General features: G+C 42.0%; 1 protein-coding gene across 8 annotated transcripts in view; it reads left to right on the forward strand.

Annotated features, from left to right (window-relative positions):
- ELF1 (E74 like ETS transcription factor 1) overlaps positions 1 to 24985 on the forward strand; it is a 509285-nt gene that overhangs the window by 81493 nt on the left and 402807 nt on the right. For 2 of the 8 annotated variants that reach the window (XM_085621957.1, XM_085621961.1), the window contains exon 1: positions 9043 to 9172. The exons of the other annotated variants lie outside the window; for them this stretch is intronic. The gene's annotated coding sequence lies outside the window, so the exon portion shown is untranslated. Of the gene's footprint in view, positions 1 to 9042; positions 9173 to 24985 lie in introns of those variants that run through there. 8 annotated transcript variants of the gene reach the window in all.

Below are 24985 nucleotides of genomic sequence, written 5' to 3' on the forward strand. Positions count from 1 at the left end.
TGATTGTCACTTATCCTTCTGCATCCTTTGATACTAGACTGTAAACAGGGAATATGTAGTGAATATTTGAACTTGCATGGAACTTACTAGTTTTTTGTTCTAATTTTGCCCATTTGTTACAAATATTTTTATATTACATGTTAAGTTATGCTATGTAATAATAATTACAGCAGATAGTTAAACAATGCTCTTTTATGTAATTAAGAAAAGGCCACCTCAGGATGTAGCTTCTTACGGTGCGAACATTTTCTCAGCAAATACGGAAAAATGTTGCCTGGAGCTGACGTAGAGCCTGTGTTATGCAGAGGAATAGGGCCATTGTTTTACTGAACCAGTGAGTCAAAGCTAGGAATTACAAGGGTCCCTGTGGCTTTTTTCCAAGAGGAAAATTCACTTGAACGTGTCGGGAAGTGGCTCACAGACGGAAGACCTCTCCGGGTGTGTACAAAGTCTTATCACCAGTTGAAATGTGACGAAAAAACAGCATGTGACGTAAAAAAAACCAGCCAGTTAAAGACACCCACTCACCGCCCCAGCGAGCAGATATACTCACACAAAGTTATTTGTGACAGTAAATCACATTTTATGACTGTAAAACACCTTTACTGATTTGAAAGTTTACATTCTTAAAAAGGATGTTTGTCTGTGTTTAAACTAAGGTTACATGCATGTTTGTGAATCGGACCTCATTGTTTTAATAAGGTGGTTTGTAGAAAGTGCTCAAAACTGGAGTCCTGCATGTCAGGGCTCTCTTCCCAACACTGCTCACTGACATGCACTCTCTTCCCAACACTGCTCACTGACACGCACTCTCTTCCCAACACTGCTCACTGACACGCACTCTCTTGCCTTTGTGAGCGAGAGGCCGATTCAACCTCCGTTGTGCTTTAGACGTTATCCTCTCTCCTGACCGTTCAAACAAAGGTGCAAATGACTGATGTTTTTTAATTGAGATTGGACCACTCCAGGTGCTTGAGTAAAGCCTCCAACAATTGTCACATCGGACACGACAGGCCAGTGGGGGCGTTTTGAATGTGGGTGTATTTAGCTGTAGTATCTGCTGTTGTCAGTACGCTTAACCTCCTGTCATTGTCTGATCTCTTGGGAAATGCTCACGTTGCCACAGGCTCAGGGTGGGCTAGCGACTCCTGATTTTGCTCTCTACGCCTATAGCGCTCAGGCACAATTTTTACACTATTGGAAACACCCCACACCCTTCCAACCCCACGTCGCCATTGAACTAGATAAGGTAGCACCCCTTCCCCTAACCACCGCCATTTATCAACCGTACAAACGCCCACGCAGTGAAGTGGACACTGTAGAGGCGCTGCGCTGAGCTTGGAGAGGTTTATGCAAACGAGCTAACACTGACATACTTTATGCCCCTTCCATGCAACTAGCTCATAACCCATTGATCCCCCCGCTCATGGACTGCAAGGAGCAGGAGCGAGCGCACTTACATCATATACAAGTGGGCAAGGACCTCTTCCCGGGGGACAATTTCCTAACACTACAACAGATGTGTGGTCCTGCGCCTCCCTCGGCGTTATACTACCAACTGCGGGCATCTTGCAAAAGCACATTTGGAACATTTCTAAACCCGCCCCCGACACTACCTGCCTTAGAAAATGTACTCACTGTTGAGTCAGGCCGCAAGTTGATTACTAGGCTTTTCACCATCATACAAAGAGATTCATCTGATCACTGTACCGGCGTCCCTCGCAGCTTGGGAGGTGGACTTGGTGGTGACTATTCCAGACCAGCAGTGGGTTTCAGTTGCTGGCAGCTAGAGTAGCTATCGTCTCAGACTTATTTACTTCCAATACGTCCATCGACTATACCGCACCCCGATGCAGCTTCATCGGATGGGGCTGCACTCTGATGACAACTGCTGGCGGTGTGGGGCTCCCCAAGCGTCATTTATACACCTGGCATGGCAATGCCGTCCTCTCGCCAATTACTGGCTAAAATACTGCACCACATTAAAAAGCCATAACGGGCCAGGATCTACCTTGCACGCCATTGGTGGTGCTGGGTGGTGTTCCTGATATACCACCGACATTGAGGAAACTTCCAGCTATGCTCTTGCTCTTGCTGATGGCTAAGCGCCAGGTGGCTTTTAATTGGGCGCTGTTCCCCCACCGACAATGAAGGAATGGGTTTGAAATGTTACTTATTGTTGGACTCAATTAGCTGGATTCTGGGAGCTAATGCCGACGCAATCTCGCCCCCGGGATATATGGGGTCCGTTTGAGTGTTGGCTGAACTCTGCGGCTGCAGACGATCCCTGAGCCGGGCATCATCATATTGTGCATCTTGGACTGTACTGGCACATGGGAGGAGGTTTTCCCTTACAGTGCCTATTGGATTTCTGTTTTTCCTTTCTTTTTTCATGTTTGTATAGATCTATAAGCATACAGATTGTGGAGTAATTATTTGACTGCATCATGTTTAAAGTGTTGTGGAAGCATAATAATGCCATGCTATATATGCTGACATCCTGGTATAATTGACCGTACGGTCTGTAAGCAATGTACTGTTGTTTTGTTGTGTTATTGTTTGTCATTAATGAGAAATGCCAATAAAAACTCTGTCCTTGCAAAGCCTATGTGATGGAGTGATGTTACTCCAGCTATATGTGTATGATTGCAGTACTGATGCTACATGAGCCACACGTAAAAGTATGTGTGAGGTTATTAGTGTTCACATTCCTGTAGACCCTTCTATGTTTCTCACTGTGCAATTCTGTTATAATTGTTGGTGCGTCACTTTCACGCTACTAAAACATCCTAATTCTAGTTCTAAGTGAGGGGGCTTATAGTTTTAAACCCCCAAATTTGGAAGGAGTATAAATAGGTAAGAGGAGGGGCTAACAAATGCTCTGATTAAACTCTGCATCTTTTTTGTAAGTGCCTGTTACTCGCATGGCTTCTTGTGCATCACATAATGAAATTGAAATCTGAGCTTTCACAATTGCAAAGCGTTGCAGACCTCCCCGGAGGGTGTCAAATAGCAGATAGAAACATGAAGAATTCAACAAAGTGGACTGAAAAGGTTTCTGTAGCACCTTGTCCATTCTCTGTTGCTCCTATTCACTGCCAGGCTTCCAAGTCTCCTCTAAATACAATGACCATGATGAAAACACGAATAGGTTGTACATGGGAAGAAATCAACTATAATGATTTCAAGACAATTAAAGGTTAAAGAGCTAGGAAGACAGTCTTGCGAGATGGAAAACTCCCTAGAAAGGTATCCAGTGCCGTGTGATGTACTTTTATCTGCATTAACTTGAGCTGTATTTTTGTAGAATTTGGGACCTTTTTCCGGGGATCGGTGCAAACATCGTGTTCTTCTTTGTGGCGGCTCTTGAGAGTGGGCATCTCAGTAGTTTTTGTGGGACCTAGGTCAAAAACTTCATGTTGGCTGCAATGTGTCACAAAGCACCTGTTCCTAGGAAAATCGCAAGCACGGCAGCTCCAGTATGTTGGTGCCACTTAGTGGTTTTTGCCCTTGTGGGTGAATGAATATACAGGGCAGGCTTGCTTCAAAATTTTAAGAGTGCTGGTCTTTTGATAAACTGGTACAAATCTGTTTTATATGTCCTGCAAGGCCCACCTCCAGTATTGCCGAAGGAATGCAAGGTCGCTGTGGTTGAGGATGGTTTCCGATATTTAGGCATCTTCGTTACAGCATTGACACGACTATGAAGTGACGTCTAATACTGGTGCTTCCTACTCCTGATGCTGTTGGGGCGTGCTGCGTTCTTCAAAATGATGGCACTGCCCGATTCCTCTATGTCCTCCAAAATGCACCTTTACCGATACAACCAACCTACTTTCAAGCCATTAAAACAGAGATCCGCGCTCTGCTCTGGGATGGGAAGCCACCCCACATCGCGACGCAAAAACTAGTAAGGGGATGGTATGATGGAGGCATCACACTACCACACATATTCCTGGGCATCGCAGTTAATGGTCATAAATCATTGGGTACATGCACCGCGCCACAACCCAGCATATCAAATGGACAGATTCATTCTAGGGGAGGGGGGATTCTTACGGGCGCTATATGCAAAATCTGGAAACAATACGCATACAGGGCCCACAGCACAAAAAATGGACTCTGGAACCAAGCACACAAGAGGCTGGGTTGGCACAACACGAGAACACAAGCCACTCCACTCTGGGAAACAGATAAACTAGGCCGACTGATTAATTGCCCTGGGTTCAACAAATAGGACATCATAGGTATCTCTGGGGTAGGTGACCTGTGGGCCAAGGGAATAGTCATCCCATTCGCAAAACTACAATAGCAATATAACCTTGCAGTGTTGGAAACCTTCTGGTATCTACAGACCAGACATGCCTTGATGGCAGTTATACCAGCGGTAAGTGCACTCCCTGAAGCCTCCCCACTAGAAGATAGGCTACTAACAGATAGAATGGATTGCCGGGCGATCTCATTGACCTTCCAAAAATGAATAAACAACCTGACGGACCCAATGCAACACTTACGTGAGCGATGGCAGAGATATCGGGGAACTTGAAGACACCGATTGGCAGGAAGCCACTAGGGAGTCCCCTGGGGAAGTGGCAATTCCCTTAAAACTGAGACTAATACAGCTTAAAATATTACACAGAACCTACTTGTCGAAATCGGAAGATTCGACTACCCAATATGTACATGCCAATGTGGACACGCAGGCACATTCTATCATATTTTATGGGAATGACCCAAGATTACGACCTATTGGGAAGCAATTATGCACACAATCGCGCAGGTCTACGGGGTCCAAGTACAACCTTAACCCAAGCAATGCCTCCTAAATATATGGGAGGCGACTGATCTAACTCGAAAACACCACATTTGGGAACACTGGGTATGACGATCGCCAAGCGAAACATTGCCAAACACTGGGGGGTACAGATTGCACCGACTCTCCCGGAATGGTATAACGACATGGACTGGGCTATGGTGGCTGAAAAAGCAGTTTGCGTGAGCAGAGGATGCCCAAAAAAATGGGAAAAGGTTTGGGAGGGATGGAACACCTATAGGGGAGGAATAAGCACAGAACCCTCGCAGCACCCTATAATAATAGCTACTTAAAAAATCAATCCAGAAACCCTAGCGGCTCGAGTAAGGAGCCATTAAGCAAAATGGAATGACTGGTATAATAACCAATAAAAAGGAATCAGTGGGGTGGTTGACCACTATATATGGAAACTGTGTTAACACTGTCTTACTGCATAATAAAAAATATATATTTTTTTTTAAAAGAGCGTGCCGGTCTTTGCCAGCACAGGGCCTTGAAAATAATGTCCCCACTAACCCGCCCTTCTGATTGCCAAGAATAGCCCGTTAGAGATTTGAGAAATTTGTAATATACTGAGCTCGGTTCGATTCACAAAGGTTTTTTCCCCACCTACATTCATCATGAGTGTACAATAAAATGCAATTTCCAAATGTAAGATCCACACACTGAGCCACAATATCAGGGATTGGTGGAATGTTGTGTTCATAAAGTAAACGTCAATGGAGTGACTGCAGTTTCCAGCAAACACCCAAAGATTTTTGAGTTTTGTGGCATTCAGAATCAAGTTGCAGGAAGTTTCCCACAGTAGAAACTCCTACAAATATACTCTGGTCAAAAGGAGGCGTAATTGTCTCTCAGAGATGGGAATGTTGATAAAACACTCCTATTTTTAAATTGCATATAGAGGAATGTTTGCCCAAAGGAAAAATCATTTTCCCTGTATAGTGCAAACATTACATTTGCAAATGTACATTTATGCCACATTTACACATGTAATGTTCTACATGATGGAAATTCCACATTAGTTCATTTTGCAATTTGCTATATAGAAAATCTACATTTGGAATAGATTTGCAGGCATACTCCTACAAGTCTTTTTGGATTCTATAAAAAGGTATCGTAAATGCACTCCAGACGTAAGAGTAAACCTGCAGGAACATATTTTAAACTTTTTAAAGCTGGGCTTCATAATTTGTTTCTATTGTTTTAATATATGAGGTAAATGGGAGATGAGCAGGTTGCTTCTCCGTGTGCCAGTTTATAGATGGGTAGATGGATAGTGTAGTGGCAAAGCCTGCCATACACATTTGTTGAATGCAGAGACGTTTGACGACATGGGCAAAGTGGGCAATTGCTCTGGGCCCCAACCTTCCTAGGAGCCTCGTGACACTGAACTTTCTTTCTATTTTACCACTGTCTATTCTATTTCTCTATTCAGACCTCTCTGCCTTCTGTTACTTCAGACTCTGTCTCTCAAAGCCAATGTAATTTTAAGGATGTTTTTGGCAATCCGGGTATGCCATATTGCAACTGTTTTTGTGTGACTGTGTTCAAATTTAACATAATTTAGTATTGTTTGTCATCATTTGTGCTCGACGTAGGTAATAAATTGTTCTACATTTTTTTCGCCCAGTCCTATTTTTTCGAACCCCTCCCAGGCGGCCAAGTTCCCTTCATCTCCCTGGCCAAAACATGCACCCCACCTTCCCTCTTGCTTACAGATAACACAATTCTGTGATGGTGCAAAAAGGCCGCAGCTTCTATTTACACATTGCCATAAAGAACACATAATCTATTTCAAGCAAGTCAAGTAATTATCGCCTCCTTGCCTGAAGTTCAAGTCCAGTCCTTAAACCTTAACAGAAATATTTGCGAGAGTCTAGGAAGATTTCTTACACATCATGATGTCTTTAGCCAAATTGTAACACAATTCCTGACAGCAAACAATCATAAAATACACAATGTTCTTTCAGATTGCTTTTCATCAATTTTATTTATAATTTTCTAAATAAAAACAAGACGACATGTCCAAGATGAACAGCCTACACGTTTCGTCCCTATTCACTTGGGACTTCTTCAGGGCTGTTGAACATAAAAACATACAAACAAAACAGTACATTAGAACAAACGATCAACTACAAATTAATTAACAATAACCGAGTTAATAACAATAAACAATAAATAACAATAAAGGAGTTCCTTTCAGGGGAATTATCGTTATTGTTAATTAATTTGTAGTTGATTGTTTGTTCTAATGTACTGTTTTGTTTGTATGTTTTTATGTTCAACAGCCCTGAAGAAGTCCCAAGTGAATAGGGATGAAACGCATAGGCTGTTCATCTTGGACATGTCGTCTTGTTTTTATTTGGAAAACTATAAATAAAATTGATGAAAAGCAATCTGAAAGAACAATGTGTATTATATGATTGTTTGCTGTCAGGACTTGTGTTACAATTTGGCTAAAGACATTATGATGTGTAAGAAATCTTCCTAGACTCTTGCAAATATTTCTGGTTGTGCTCCTCACTTTGTTTAGCTTATGTATAGATTCCGGTTTGTTCGGTTGACCCAAAAGAGTGAGCATATCTAAAGACATTTGGGACAAACGGTGTGCAGGCGAAGGTATACCATAACCGTCTTCCTGTTGTGATATTGCTTAAACCTTAACAGCACAGCACCTTGTGACAATGCCCTGAGTTGTGGGCGACCCTCATGCCTGACCCGGGCTGCAAGTGCTGTGTCCGCCCTCTGCTGACCCCATGCTGGCCCTTAGCCTGAACCCCATGCCCTTGCCATAAGGCATCCCAAGGGCACTGGCTTGAGTGGCTCCGCTTTTGGATATTGTGCTCTGTCTGCTGTCCCTTTGTGCTGTCCCCTCCACGATGCTCGTGGGTTCCCGACCTCAGGCAGCTCCCTCACAGGCTCCTTCCTGACACCCTTTATTTGAATCCTAGTAACTCTAGTCCTCCCCTCCCCCCCACAATTTTGAGAAGGAACAACTGTATGCCCACTTCCGACAAGTGTACCCCATCATGTTCGTGGTACCCTTGTGTTTTAAGTTAGAGGCCATGCCTCACAACCCCCCCCCCCGGCCCCTTGCACACTCTGGACATGGTGCTGTTCAACTTCTTCCTAGACTTTTCTTCTGCTGCGTTGTGCAGGGCCCCCGTCCAAAGGACTTGTAATATCATTTCTGTCAATATCAGCTCTGCTTGTCTAATGAGTCTGGCTACAGCCGTCAGTCCGGATATCATGGCCCCCATAAAATCCCCACATCCCAGGTTGGCCAGATCATTCCCCCCAGGTGCACCACTACTGCGTCCTATTGCCTTCTGCACGGTGGGCAGCAGGTGCTGCCATTGCATCCCAGGCTTGCCCATCCAAGGTACCTTTGTGTCCCGCAGCCACATTCCTTCGTTAGCTCTCTGTGCCGTCACCCACCGCTGTGCCCTGGCGACATACGACAGTCCCAGGATCCATACCCAGTGACATCTGTGGTGAAGAAAGACTTATCTTAGGCTATGTCATATGTACCCCCGAAAGGCACCCGACGTCCAACGGCCTATTTGTTTGATGCGACCCGCCTCTAAACTGCAGGCCTGCGCTGTCGTGGCGGCGCCCATGCATATGCTTTTTTTTTTCGGGGAGGGGGAGGGGGGGGGGGGGGCATGCCTTAAATCCTGATTCACATCCAGTGGGGCCCTCCGCCGACTGGCCGCTTTAAACGAAGCTGATAAATCGGCGCCCAGCTTTTTTCCCGGGCTTGGCTGCTGCCCGCTCTTCATCCCGCCCCTCAGTAGGGATTTGTCGCGGGCCCCTCACCGGTCCGGCTGCCCCTCCCTGACCTGCATGCTTTCCCTTTAATCCTACTTAAAATGGCTCTCCTTGCTTGACACTCCCAAAATGCAAATTGTTGGGTACTTTCCTCACACTAGAGCTGGACCATTCAGGTGTATTGTACATTCTAACTTTTTCCAGACATAACTGAGAATGAAACCCTGTGTTTTCTATTCAACCACTTGTCCACATAATACTACTGCAGCATTTGCCTGGGTGTGCTCTTCTTTAATTGAAGCGTGTTATTTTGGGAAGGTTTCTATCGCGCAGTGGCCAAGTTTGCGCTATAGTAAACCGCGAATAAAAAAATAAGGTAAATAAGTAAGCAGGGGCGCGAAGGCAGGGAGGGGCACACTGTGTGCTCTCCGAGCCGGGCGAGCATGTTAGTCATTCCTACCTGCTGCAGCAGGGCAGGGCATTCAAATGAAAGGGTGACCTTTGCACCAGGCGCGCGGAGATACAATGAGGGGAAGGAGGCCGGCAGGAGACAGAAAACCTCGGACCTCCCGAGTCCCACGAACGGTAATTACGGCCGCTGTGGTCGAAACACTTAGTAGGGCATTGTGGCTCCTGTTTATGTTCAAAGCCGTAGTGTTTTCTTTTTGTCTTGAGGCGAGCGGGGCACACTAGATTCTTCGCGTGGGTCTGGCCGCGGCGCTGCAGTGAAACATTAACCTGTTGCATATTACTGCCTCGTAGTGCAAACAGTATGGAGTGCTGTCGCCTGCTCTTGGCGAGCGGCATCTGAGACGCCTTTGTGAGCAGCCGAACCTGTCACTTAGAGCTGTGACTCGGACATGCGCACTTTTAAGCACGTTTCTTTAACCAGGAATGTACAACGACCAGAAACGAGACACTTGAAAAGGATAAGAGGCAACTTCCAGCCCCGTCTTGTGTTTGTAAGGTTTTTTGCGGTAAGATGTAAACTGTACAGGGTAAAGTTGCACAGTAGTACAGCCAGGGCTTTAGGGTGTGCTCAGCACCGGCAGTTCTAAAAAGCAGATACTGCGATGGGTTCCTGTCGGGCTCTCTATTTTTTCTAGGCCTGGGCAGTAAATTCCGTTACACTTGCAGAATTTGGGTAATTTCACGTTCCGCGGAGAACACGGAATTGCCCAAAATTCTGCGTTTTGCGGAATTTTTGCTTGTTCGCGTTCTCAAAATGCGTGTTCTCGAGACATTTCCCTCTGAGCATGCAAACAGCGATCGCAAACAGGAAAAAAGCATTGCGAACAAGCAATTCCGCGTGTTTGCGGAGATTTTTTACCGTTTCGCGGAGCTTTACGGAACGCAACTATGCAAATTCCACCAACCCCTTATTTTTTCCCTCACCCTCCGGTTCAGAAAAAAATCTTAACTCTGCAGCTCTACCACCCTGCCCTGCTTTTAATGTAACTTCCAAGAGACTCTTTGTAGGTCTTCCATAGTCTCATTTCAGAATGGAAGCATTTTCAATATTTATATACTACGAAGCCACAGTTGCTTATTTAGTTTATTCAACTAACAACCATTGACAAAGCCAATAGTCCTGGCTTGTTGTAGATATAATGTTACTTGCTAAATTATACATCTGGATGCAATGAAAAAAGCAGGAAAATACCAGTTGGGTGGCACACTATGCTAAGCACAGGTTTTTAGCTAAGGTGTTTTAAGCCACGGCCTTAATTACATAGGCCACGCCCCTTTGATAGACCCCCCCCCCCCAGTTTATTCATCCCACATAAAGCCCTGAGTACAGCTATGATTCCGTGGGTCCTAATGATATAAGGAAACGACCCCCCCTTCTCAAAGGCTGGGTAGTGGACGATCGCTGTATGGCGGGTGCAGTGGGGGACTCACTTCAACTCGCACATGGCTAACTAATCAGTGGTGTCTCTGGCATGAAAAGAGCTAACTAACCACACCTGAACTCAGCCCACTAGGATAAATGGTATGTCTCCCCCCAACGAATCATGCCAAAGCCGAACTGACATGCAGGATTCATATGGTTCTTGTAGCAAGCCGACATCCCTGTGTCACCAGGTGTTGGGGGCCACCTGCTGCTATTAAGTATTAAATAGCGGAGCATTCCACTTGAAGGTGGGGTCACTCGTATTTCTTCCTTTGGTTTGGGGGAGCTTATGCTCCAGATCCCAAATTTGGATATCCTGTTCCCCGCGATATCTTTGGCTCTTGGGAAGTCAGGTTCGTGTTTGTTATGGGCTGTTGTTACCTTGGTAGCATGCAAAAAGCCCTCTCTACTTGGGGAATTGCCAAGAAAGGATGCTGCTGTGTGTTCATATGAATTTTAGGTTAACCAGAGCCTTTTTAATAAAGTGCAGACACGTTGGTTTAATGCCATTTAATGTCATTACAAATGTAATCCTGTATTTTCAGTTCCTGGTAAGACATAGCAGCCCCAACTGGTACAGAGTTAAGCATAATCTAGTGTTACGGTGTGGTGAGAGTTTGTTTCTAAAATTTGATCCTGGATGGGATTTTCTCAATGATGAGGATCCCAGGGACTCTCCTCTGTGTTGGAATTGTGGGTGTCATGATGATATATTTTAGCACTGTTCTTCATGCTGCTGTTTATGTAATAATAAAAATAAACAATCTTTATTCGGCAGTGATACCGCCATAAAAGAGATCATGCATTCAAAACAGTAACAAATTCATGAAAACATTTTTCAACACACAATAAAAATACACCTCTCGCTATCTTTCTGAAGGAAATCTAAACAATCCTATTCTTACAGTTTCTCTTGAGAGTGTTTCGAATCTATGCTTAATCATTACATAAAATTTACTGTGGCGTAAAATTATTCATATCAACCTTCATGTGAAATCAATCATATCATACTTCAAATACATTTTGATTGTTATTGCCCGTTTCCATACTATCCCTCCTGAGCTCAGTCAAATCTGGATTTCCTTGATCTTATCATTGCTCTTAGTATATGCGAAACAACACACAATGTATGAGCATTTTGCGTAAATTGCAGAAGCAAGAGAGCAACCCGTGCCTGTCTGATTCGCATTTCTTTTAAATAAGGTTTAAGAAATTGTTGTCTGGGATGCGTAAAATATTTACATAAAAAGACAAAATGTAAAATATCCTTTGGAGACCCATTGTCGCAGCCTCAGTGGCCTCTATCCTTGGTTCATACAATAAAACCAGGAGGAGAGGCAACTAAGTGGTGAAACATATGCAGTCTAAAACGAGTGATTAAAAAACGCCCATGGGGTCTAGATAGAATAGAAATGTAGGCTACCAGGCCCGGCATTTATTTAAGTAGAGTATGGGCTCTTACCGTAGGCTTATTAAGCTCCTTTCCTTCACGTACTGCGCTTCTTGTTTTAAAAAATAGGTCTTTAATTAACTTTTTGTCCACCTTTTTTACTGACTCATGATTCATAAAAATATCAGGTCTTCCCTGGAATGAATATTTAATGTATTTAAGCCAAGGGATTTTCAGAGCGTGGTCCAGGGCAAAACAATCCAAAATTACTGCTTGATTAAAAGAAGCCTCTTCGTTGGACCATACATTCACCCAGCAGAGCAGGGGCTTGATTGCAGCTAGATTTGTAATATATTTGACCCCCCAGCTCCTCATGTACAGCGTAAGCGGGTGTTCCCTGCAGCACTTTTAAAATGTGTCTTAAAAATTTATTTTGGGTGATTTGGAGCTCATCAACTGCCTTATAGCCCCAAATCTCACTCCCGTACAAAGCCTTGGAAATACAAATTGACTGATATAATTTTAAAATCACACCCGGAGACCATGTGCCTAACCAATCCGCATAATTTGCAATGGCTCCCAGGGCTTTCTTCATGACCTTTGCCTTTTCCTCCATCAGGTTATTCCAATTCAGTTTATCATCAAATAAAACACCCAGATATGTAAAAGCTGGAACTTTAGCTAGGCTAGCAGTGCCTGCCATGTAGGATTTTGTGCTAGTCCCCCAACACCCTATTTCCATAACAAATGATTTATTAAAATTGGGTGATAAATCCAAGGTATTCATGAAGGAGACCAATCCATCATTTAACACTTGCAACGCCTTAGGTGATCGTGCAATAAGCACCTCGTCGTCCGCATATAGCAAGACTAGGACTTGTCTAGTGCCTACTCTCGGGGTATCGTGGTTTATGTCTTCAACAAGTGGTGATGTGATGCCTTTTGCGATGCATGCAGAATGGATCTTTACAAAGTCTAGCTTTTTGCCTAGGGCCTAGTGGCTGGATGCTTGTTTCCTTTATTGCAGAGTCTGTTAGATTCTCGAAAGCAGTTTGAAGTTGAAGGTTTGGGGCACAATATATTATTGCCTTCTTTGTCCCTGGTAAGTGATTTGTTGATGGATCAGCTTAACGTTTTTAAATTTTCCTGGACACGGATGGCTGGAGCTGGTGCTAATGAGTGCATTGCCCCATGTTTGAAGCCAAGTGGTAGTTTTCTTTTTGCATGAATGCAGTTTTTAAAGTTCCTGTGCATTTGTCATATTAATTTGGCTGAAGTGTTCAGTATTTGCTTATGCACATTTAATAATGGTTAGATGGTAACGTCAGCAAATGCTGGTCATTAATATTAAGTAATGGGATATGCTAATCCTTGTGGGAGTGCACATGTCACTAAGGAGGATGCAGTTTATTACGAAGGATAAGAACCGATCACTTACTTCTTCTGACTCCTGTGACACCTTGGCAAGTTTATCTCAGGATGAAGCAGTTAAATATAACCAGCCAAGTGAAGGGTATCCATGTCACATTGAAGTGGGCAGCCTTGAGATGGTTCACTGACACAACATCGATGTAAAAAATATCAATGTTAAAAATATAGAGTAAAAAATATAGACAACAAAAATATTGACTCCTATGCTTAAACAGGTAAGTACAAAAATGTCGACAAAAAATATCTATGTAAAAAATATAGATGTATAAAATATCGACTTTTATAAAAAAAATATATATATATATATATATATATAAAATTGTAATAAAATACATTTAAAATACATTGTTAAAAGTTTAAAACAATATAAAAAATAAAAATATATATTAATGATTTAAAATATAAAAAACAAAAATCTATAACAAATTAAAACATTAAACTATTAAAAAATATTTAAACTTAAATTTCACAATACAATCAGTGCAACAGTAAGGAAAGTGTTGGATAGCAAAGGGGTAAAATAACTATTCCCACTCCAGTGAGTGCAACAGTAGAGTAAGTGCTGGATAGCGGAGGGGTAAAAAAGACTATTCACACACTAGTGAGAGCAACAGTAGGGAAAGTGTTAGATAGTGGAGGGGTAAAAATTACTATTCCCACTCTACTGAGTGCAACAGTAGGCTGAGTGTTGGATAACGGAGGGGTATAATTTACTATTCCCACTCCAGTCAGAGCAACAGTAGGGAAAGTGTTGGATAGCGGAGGGGTAAAAATTACTATTCTAACTCCAGTGAGTGGAACAATAGGGAAAGTGTTGGGTAGGGGAGGGGTAAAATTTACTATTCCCACACCAAGTAAGAGCAACAGTAAGGAAAGTGTTGGATAGCGGAGGGGCAAAAATTACTATTCCCACTCCACTGAATGTAACAGTAGGCTGAGTGTTGGATAGCGGTGGGGTAACATTTTTTATTCCCACTCCTGTGAGTGCAACAATAGGGAAAGTGTTAGATTGCGGAGGGGTACAAATTACTATTCCAACTCCAGTGAGTGCAGCAGTACGGAAAGTGTTGGATAGCTGAGGGATAAAAATTACTATTCCAACTCAAGAGAGTGCAACAGTAGGGAAAGTTTTGGATAGCGGCGGGGTAAAGATTACTATTCCCACTCCAGTGAGTGCAATAGTAGGGAAAGTGCTGGATAGCGGAGAGACAGAAATTACTTTTCACAAGCAAACAGTAAAAAAAAATATATATATATATATAAAAGAAAACATAATATAATGTTTGTTACATATTATAACCTACACATATTATATAAAATAAGAAATAAATAAAAAATTGTTTAACTAGAAAATATTTACAAACAATAACATTTATTAGTACATGTATATATTTTATTTCCTACTCTATAACACCACACCAAAAACAAAACACTTCAACATTTTAAATCAAATGTACTTCCATAATTATTAATCAATTAAAAAAACGAATAAACATTAATTGACTACACACACTCTAACACTATAATAGCCACAACACACACCTAAATTAAACTATGAAATAATAAAACACAATTAAAACTTATTTTATTTAAAAAAAAACAACTATTTTAAACTCAAAACTATTACTATTAACAACTAATAATAAAGTAATTAAAATGTATTTAATACCCACCCTTTACCCCTTTAAAAGTAAAAACACACAACAAATAAACAATTACCCAAAATAAATATCAAATAATTAACATTAATTAACCACTATATATTAATTAAACACAAATTACTTCCCACCCTTTACTCCTATAAACACCACAACACACACCTAAAATTAACTACACTATTACCGTAATAAAATTTTACTTCATTTAATTAATACCAATTAACAAAAAATGAAAAATAAAAAATAAACTACTTAACACCCTTTACATACGGATGCTACAAACGTCTATTATGGTACTTTTGTATTGCGAAACCCTGAAAACCAATAAAATATGTTTAAAAAAAATACTTAACACTCTTTACCCCTATAAACCCTAAACACACACCTAAAATTAAGTACACAAATACCATAATTAATTACAATTAATTAACCAATAATCAAGTCATCAATTACAAATAAATTACTTCCCATCCTTTACACCTATAAACACCACAACACACACCTAAAATTAATTACTCAATTACCACAAGTAATTACCAAATAATTAATTAAAATTAATTAACCAATTAATTCATAAATTAAAAATAGATTACTTCCCACCATTTACACCTATAAACACCACAACACACACCTAACATTAATTACACAATTACCATAATTAATTACCAATTAATTAATTAAAATTATTTAACAAATTATTAATTAATTACTTTACACATTTAAAACTATACAATTTAAATTAAACAAAAATTAAAAATAATCAATTCATTTAATATAATTAAATTACTTCCCACCCCATTCCCCTATAAACCCACAACCCGCTACGGAACTAAAAACGCAAAATTCAAATAAAGAAATTAATAACTACTAAAAATTCAACACATATATCAAATATACAGACAATTCGTATACAAAAAACATACATCACATACATCTAAAATACATAACAATTAAAAAAACAATATTTTTAACTACTGTATTTTTGCAACCGATATTAAACACTTCGATATCTCTAAAATCGATATTACTTATCTTAGGTCGATATTCTTGACCACGATATTCTTGCTGATATTTATTACTCGATATTGGTGCAACTCGATATTCTGTCTGCACACCCTTGAGATAATGATGGACAGCCTGGGGCCTCTGCTAGTCACCCAATAGATGTTGAGTTTTGGATGAGTCTAGATGTGCATAAAGGGCCCCCTTCACCTGCCAGTGCTCAGTTTTCTGTCTTCCACTAAGTTGTTTTTATGAGATAATGCTCTCTTCTAGGCGTTATCGCTTAATCCCTCCATTGCAGCATACTTGATGAACAGCAGCAGTAATCCTTTCCAAAGATCTATGTATATGTTCCTAATCTACTGTGGAAACAAAGCATCTCACCTTCTGTTGTCAGTGCAATTGAGTATGTCATATTTAACATTTTCAAAGGTTACTGATCTAAGGATTCTTCGGCACCTCTACATGATTATTGTAAATTCTAACTGTGCAGTTGTTATTACCGGTACCACTCCCTTCAACAGTATGGCGTGTCTTGCACTCTGTCTTTTGTAGGGGGACTTGCACAGAGGACATGTCATTTCAAGTGCTGGATTCTTGAAGATAATCAGATGCTCCGATCACGCTAGCAATTGACAAGTGCAGTTTTGTGTTAAGAAATGATGTGCCTGTTTCCCAAAGTGACAGTAATTTATGTTTAAAAAATCTATCCATCTGTATTTGTATTGAGCTCAGTGGAACTATTACCAGGTTTGCGCTGCAGAGCAAATGAAATACAAAAAGCCTCATCCTACCAAGAACAGAGCAAGGATTTTAAGGATCCTAGGCAAGAAGCTGATTACCTTGGGTCTCTCCCCATACACTGAAAAAATAACATATGGACCTTTTTTCTGTTATTTGGTGCTGCCATTAGGTGGTAGTAAAGATCTCTTCATAGAAGCCCCTGCCCTACACTCCATCGCTCTATGCACCGTGATCCAGCCTTGGCACTTCCAGATGCCCCAACTCCACCCAGTTTCCTCTGCATCAAGAATTATCTACTTCAGGACATTCGTTCCTAAAGAACACCCAGTCGCGCAGGGTTTTTTGGTTGTTCCCTATAGAGCTTTGCACTTGTTTAGCAGGAGACAAGGTTCTTTATTACAAGACAACACTGCAACAGAAATCCCCACTTAAGCTGTGCACTGTTTTCCTTGGAGTGTTTGTCTTGGACCATCCCTCAATTGTCAGTGGGTCTACAGCGAAGCATCATGATGTAGGGTCACTATACCACACTGGGTTCCGCTATGTAAATAACCTGGAATTATAGTTTTTAAGGTGAAAAAATAACTTGGGCCGTGCGGCCAAGTGTTTTTTAATGGTCACCAGAATAGAAAGCTAACTGTTTATAAATGGCAGAGCTTGGCTAGTTACACTTGATATGTAGAATGCTCTTTGCACCTCGCAGTACGGTAGAGAGTTATGTTCTTAAGCTGTCCTGAAGCAAACACTTAATGATGTAATCAGTCGCCCAGCTTAAGTCTGGTATCTGAGCTGGAATAAGTTCTGTTAAGTCGAAGAGCTCATTCTCCACTTTATGGATCTGGGTAATGTGAGCACTGTTGAGTTCCTCATTTGGAAATGGCTATGATATTTACCTAGAATAAATCTATTTCCGTTTGAAAATGTGTTGGTGTCAAAGAAGAATCTTTTTTTCACTCTTAATTTGTACATAACCAACACCTGTAATTTAGGATTTCAGTACACAGCACGCTGCTACTAATTAGAATCAAAAATTGAAGTTGTCTCAAAAATAATAAGCCTATCGAAGTCAGGCCTGTTAATATTTACTATTGCGAATTCAAGACAAAAATGCGATTTAAGATCATTTTGCTGAGCAAAAGCAGACAGAACGATAGCAAACACAAAAAAGAAAAGAAAAAGGTCAAAAAGGAAAACAAAGCATGAGAGTCTTTCATTGCAAGATCAAACATGCACAGAAATAGAAAGTGTGCCTTTTCCAAAGAAAAGATGTTGATATAAGGTCGTGGTGGTACTGCTTCATGCCTCATTGGAAGTTTCCCTGTCACAATGTGACAGTATCCTTGACATCTTTAGCTTAATAGCTTTGGGGTGTCCAACGTAGGTCTTGGAGGACCATATATATCCATGCCAAATATCCACAAACTATACATTTACATACAGCGCTTATCGTGGAACTCAGGCATGGATCTCTAGACCTTGACGTGTGTCAGACAGTCCTGCTTTAGATGGTGTGACCTTTAGATTGTGGTCCAGAACTCAAACATCTGCCTATTCTTACTAGCAAAAACCAGTAAAAAAATCATGCATTAGGATGGTGCCTAGAAAGTGACGGGAGCGCCCCAAGTTCACACCCTCGAGTGCAGAGGTGTGCACAGTTGTGGCCTAGCTTACAGGACTGTCATTGACCATGTAACCATGCTAATTTAGGTAAAATATATGCAAATTTATCTCATGGATATTCCGACATCGGAGTGTGGAGCCAGCTCTCGTGGGTCGAAGGTCAAAAGCAATCTGAGGTAGTGTTTGAAGCCAAACTAGTCTAGGCATCCTGTCATTTACTGCAAACTGTGAAGAACTTTTTTATTTTGTTGCACGTCTTTTAGCCTGATCTCTCTCGTGCGATTTCACTGTTTCTTACTGTCCTTCAATGACAGCATGCCCGTCGGAGACCGGTCGCTGTATAAAAAATAAATCAAATCGATGCAGTCAATCAACTAAAAAAGCTAAGAACTTGACTACCATTGTTCGTTTGTCACCTCGTCAGAAGTGGACAGGGGCCCAAAATAGCCTCAACAGGATTTGTAAGATCACGAAAGACGTCTGTAAAATATACCAGGGTCATTTCCATTTATGGTTACTAAACGTAGGGTGATTTTTAGGTGTGGCTTGACAACGTAGTTGTATAGACCGATTGTTATCAATTAATTAAAACATACATAGCGTGGGCTTTGGCTATAGCCAGAGGAATATTCTGTTGGCTGGTTTGCAGGTTTGGTGAACCGTTCCGCCTCTTATAAAGTACTTGCACTGCAATGCATGGGGGGGCCTGCTTAAAATCTCAGCTACCCTGATACTTCACATATCTCATTCTTTCTCACAGATACAATTCATGCAGAAAACAATCACTTTTTGTTTCATTTTCACTGTATTAGTCAGGGCTCAAATCTCTTATAGATAGAATATGTTTCTGTAAGTTGTATTCAATGAAACAGTAGGGCAAATCTTCATACAGTGAACTCGGATGTAAGGAGTATATTAAATTAAGTTTAGATCCTGTTATCACATGCCTGCATAGTTTCGAGTCTTCTGGTGCACTGTTGTGGGAGTGCAGCGACTATCAGCGTCCACTTGTGCTGTATATGTTAATGCCATGGTGCGCTGCCATTATTGGTGCTAGCTAGTGCTGTGTCTGTAAATTCCAGGGATTACAGCTTTTGTTATAGCTAGCTTGTGCCATCTCTATTAATTCCAGGGGTGCAGCCGTTATTTGTGCTAGCTTGTGCTGTCTGTAAATTCCAGGTATTGCAGCTTTTGTTAGTGCTAGTTTGGCTATCTCCATTAATGCCACAGGGGTGCCGCCGTTATTGGTGTTAGCTTGTGCTTTCTCTATACATTCCAGGGATTGCAGCTTTTGGTATTGCTAGCTTGTGCTATCTCCATTAATGCCAGGGTTGCAGAAGTTATTGGTGCTAGTTTGTGCTGTCTCTGTTAATTCCGGGGTTTGAAGCTTTTGTTAGTGCTAGCTTGTGCTATCTCTATTAATGCCAGGTGTGCAGCTATAATTGGTGTTAGCTTGTTCTGTCTGTAAATTCCAGGTATTGCAGCTTTTGGTATTGCTAGCTTGTGCTATCTCCATTAATGCCAGGGTTGCAGACGTTATTAATGCTAGCTTGTGCTGTCTCTGTAAATTCCAGGGATTACAGCTTTTGTTATAGCTAGCTTGTGCCATCTCTATTAATGCCAGGGGTGCAGCCGTTATTTGTGCTAGCTTGTGCTGTCTCTGTAAATTCCAGGGATTGCAGCTTTTGTTAGTGCTAGTTTGGCTATCTCCATTAATGCCACAGGGGTGCCGCCGTTATTGGTGTTAGCTTGTGCTTTCTCTATACATTCCAGGGATTGCAGCTTTTGGTATTGCTAGCTTGTGCTATCTCCATTAATGCCAGGGTTGCAGACGTTATTAATGCTAGCTTGTGCTGTCTCTGTTCGTTCCGGGGTTTGAAGCTTTTGTTAGTGCTAGCTTGTACTATCTCCATTAATGCCAGGGGTGCAGCCGTTACTTGTGCTAGCTTGTGCTGTCTCTGTAAATTCCAGGGATTGCAGCTTTTGTTAGTGCTAGCTTTTGCAATCTCTATTATTGCCAGGTGTGCAGCTATTATTGGTGCTAGCTTGTGCTGTCTCTGTTAATTCCGGGGTTTGAAGCTTTTGTTAGTGCTAGCTTTTGCAATCTCTATTATTGCCAGGTGTGCAGCTATTATTGGTGCTAGCTTGTGCTTTCTCTATACATTCCAGGGATTGCAGCTTTTGTTAGTGCTAGCTTGTGCCATCTCTATTAATGCCAGGGGTGCAGCCGTTATTTGTGCTAGCTTGTGCTGTCTGTAAATTCCAGGTATTGCAGCTTTTGTTAGTGCTAGTTTGGCTATCTCCATTAATGCCACAGGGGTGCCGCCGTTATTGGTGTTAGCTTGTGCTGTCTCTGTAAATTCCAGGGATTGCAGCTTTTGGTATTGCTAGCTTGTGCTATCTCCATTAATGCCAGGGTTGCAGACGTTATTAATGCTAGCTTGTGCTGTCTCTGTTAATTCCGGGGTTTGAAGCTTTTGTTAGTGCTAGCTTGTGCTATCTCTATTAATGCCAGGTGTGCAGCTATTATTGGTGCTAGCTTGTGCTGTCTCTGTTAATTCCGGGGTTTGAAGCTTTTGTTAGTGCTAGCTTGTGCTATCTCTATTAATACAAAAAGGGTGGTGATGGACGGAGCATCAGAACCAATCAAACACTCACACCCAGTCAACAGATCTGGGTTTGATCCATCACCGTTCTTTAGCCCACTCTGCCACCCCAGTTCAGACATGGCCATATGCAAATCAGTCTGACCCTGTGCCTCATGGGAACAGTCCAGCCCGAACTGCCAAGCCATGCCTTCCCTGGACCGGAAACAAGCTTCCCAGGACCGGTTTCTGGCATTTCAGCCGTCTTCAGCCAGGCTTGCTTGAATCCAGTGGCAAAGTGAGCAAGGGACTCACGTCTGAGCATACCCTGCCAACTTATGGCGAACAAAGTGGTACAAAAGGGGGAGGTGATGGACGGAGCATCAGAAGCAATCAAACACTCACACCCAGTCAACAGATCTGTAAATTCCAGGGATTGCAGCTTTTGGTATTGCTAGCTTGTGCTATCTCCATTAATGCCAGGGGTGCAGCCGTTACTTGTGCTAGCTTGTGCTGTCTCTGTAAATTCCAGGGATTGCAGCTTTTGTTAGTGCTAGCTTTTGCAATCTCTATTATTGCCAGGTGTGCAGCTATTATTGGTGTTAGCTTGTGCTTTCTCTATACATTCCAGGGATTGCAGCTTTTGGTATTGCTAGCTTGTGCTATCTCCATTAATGCCAGGGTTGCAGACGTTATTAATGCTAGCTTGTGCTGTCTCTGTTAATTCCGGGGTTTGAAGCTTGTGTTAGTGCTAGCTTGTACTATCTCCATTAATGCCAGGGGTGCAGCCGTTATTGGTGCTAGCTTGTGCTGTCTCTGTAAATTCCAGGGATTGCAGCTTTTGTTAGTGCTAGCTTTTGCAATCTCTATTATTGCCAGGTGTGCAGCTATTATTGGTGCTAGCTTGTGCTGTCTCTGTTAATTCCGGGGTTTGAAGCTTTTGTTGGTGCTAGCTTGTGCTATCTCCATTAATGCCAGTGTGCAGCCATTATTATAGCTAACTTTGTTAATGCCAGATGTGCAGCCATCCCTATTAAAACCTTTGAGTGCAGTCATCATCAGTACGAGGTAGTGATGCCATCACTAGCGCCAGGGATTGTTATGACCATTAGTGCACGAGTGTTATTTTTGCACAAATGAAGCATGCTGCTAAGCTCATGGTAGGACAGAATGCTATGGCTGCACTGATGAGGTAGGACTAGAGCCCCACTAGCCCAATGTCACAAGTTAACACACGATTACTGTCTGCAAAGTAATGAGAAATGTTATAATGATATAGCGTATAATATGTAAGATACAGAAAAGCCATATTATTCACTCTTGCCGTGTAAATAGTTGCAGATCTGTAATCAGCCGATCACATACTCAGGGGTGTCCATAAGAGGCATTTGAGGGCAACGGTGAAAAATGTTTTACAGGACTGGGTTAATCTTAGTCATCAAGATTCAAGCTATATACACTTATTGGCTGCAGACAGCCCGGAAGTTCTGCGTGATTACAGCCCTCAATGTCTATGGTTGCATACACCTTTCACACAGAAAGAAGAGGCGGTTGGTTGCTTTCTTTAGTTCGTTGGAATTGATTAATTCTCTACTGTGTGCTGGATGCAGCTCTTCGCAGATATCTCAGTAGACCAGTGGTAGGCTTTGAAAATGTTATGGAAGGATTTGGCTCGACCATCTCTAATAATCTGTGGAAGTTTAGGAAATGATCTACACATGTCACCATCCCCCTCAACACATGACCCCACCAGCTATCTGAAGATACAGATAAAAATATCTAGGATTATGCACAACCTACGAGTGACTCAGACCTCAGAACCCCTCTGGTTCCTGCCAGTCGAAATAACGGAGATGGCGAGAGGCCACTTGCCCATTATGACAGTTTGGGTTAGCAAAAGTGATGCCCAGTGCAGAGGAAAGGTGATCTGCAGATTCTTTTGGGATCAGTTGGATTCATCTCAGTCATTGTCAGGCATGATGGTTCTAGACGGTGTCCTTCATCAGCCAACTTCGCATTGTGATCACCCTAGTCCTTATTGCCTTCGCATTTAAAATAGCACACTCTAAAATGTTCTGCCCTCTTCAGACTTAAAGACAATGGTCAATGCTCCAGTCTCCCCATCAGTGGATGATGGTAATTGCCTGTGTACAATCTTTCCAATTGGACAAGTTAATTGACGGCATGTGTTGCAAAACACTTTAACAAGGATGGTGACTGAGCCACAGTGGTTAGTCAGGGATGGTGTCAATAATCCTCGTTAGATCGTAGTGCAGGTGACAACCAGAAGACACGTTTCTCAGTCTTCAGAGCCATTCACAGCTCGTCCATCATTCCCTGCAAAGGAACATTTGTGTTCATCAGTCAACCAATGAACTACTCACTCCACGAAAACAAGAGCCACAGTTCAAGCAGCCATATAGGTGTTGCCCCTCATTTATGTGTTTTGTGTGTGTCATTTTCCTATCCCTGTAGTTCAAGCCGACTCAATGTCTGGTTAAAGTTTACGTTGCCTCGTTGCAGGCCTAACAAGTCCTTCATGCATGTGTAAATCAAAATTAATACATAAACGGACGGGTTGGTCTGAGTTACTAGAAATTCAAGCTGGCTCTGCTTTGCCCGGTAGCACTGGTCTGAGTTATTAAAAATTCAAGCTGGCTCTGCTTTGCCCGGTAGCACTGGTTTGATTTTTAGTAGAGAGTGGATCTGTTGTTGGCCAGCGAAAGTTTGACCGTACTATCCAGGAATTGCCCATCTCAGCGTCAAGTGTCCGTCTGAGTTTTGTATCACACCCACAAGTCCACTGGAGAAGTAGATGAGGAGGAGATGACACAGTAACAAACACCATGCATAAGTAGCCAAGTGCTGCTCCCTGGTAGTGTGCCTCTTTGATACTTTGTGCTTTCTTTTTTGCAACTTAGAGCCACTTGGATATCCCGGTCAGGCTTTTTCTATCTGGTAATCTTTTGTTTTAACCACGGTGGAAGCATTTGAGGAATATAAACGGCCCAACTGGCAGGGCAGCTCAGTGAGTTAAATGCTTGCCACCGGCATTTACTGTGACCTGCTGAGGACCAGTTTGAATCCCAGAAAAGCAAACTCAGCCTTACATCCTTATGCATTGGGTACATTGAGAGCCATTGAATTGGGCATTGTTAAAACTTTGTTTTACTGGGCACAGAGACACCATTGGTGGCATGAAATAGTAAATAAACCAACATTAGCAAATCCCAACATTTGGACGTAGCCAGCTGGTGTAATACTTTTTTTCTGCAAGCACATGCCATGAGAAAATGCTGCCATATGCCTGTGATATAAATTTGAAACTTGAAAACATTAACTGATGCAGCAGTTTTACTAGTAATGGTTTTTTTTTTAATAACAACCCTTTCAGTTGTACCTTGCTTTTTATTATTTTTATTTGTGAAGGCAACAAGAATAAATAAAGGCCTGATCGAGTACTCCATTCACAGGGCTTTACAATGTCACTTACACACTTTGTAACCGCATTTACTAACTCGGATCCCAAAATGAATGCAAAATAAGAATCCATTATATTTTTGATAACCAATTTTATTGATTTTTCAGAAAATTACATAGTAAAATAAGAGATCAACAGCCAGCTCAGACCCCAGCGCATATGACGAATATGGCATCCGCGAAACTGTGTACACGCTCTTAGTGAGCAGCAGAAGTCGAAAAACACCCACCACATCCTGCAAAGGTCAAGCGAAAACATTAGTCGTCTATCGCCCCAACCCATTTGCCCCACACTCTACGAAATTTCTTCAGACATCCTCTGGATTCATATAGGCGTCGCTCCTGCGCCGCGCATCAGTCCACCCTCATGCGCCAGCATGTCATGGTAGGGGCTGTCAAAGCCGGCCAGTTCGTCACAATGTCTCTTTTAGCCACCATCAAGGCTGTATTCAGGAAAAGTTTGTCCGCTCTAGAGCCATCTAGCCCATCGGTAAGTCCCAAGATCGCAGTTGTGGGACTAAGAGGTACCTCCCAGCCTAGGACCTTGGTAAGTTCCCCTGTAACCAATTCCCAAAAGCATGTGATGACAGAGCA

Source organism: Triturus cristatus, chromosome 8 (genome assembly GCF_964204655.1).
Source record: "Triturus cristatus chromosome 8, aTriCri1.1, whole genome shotgun sequence".
Classification (NCBI taxonomy): Eukaryota; Metazoa; Chordata; class Amphibia; order Caudata; family Salamandridae; genus Triturus; species Triturus cristatus.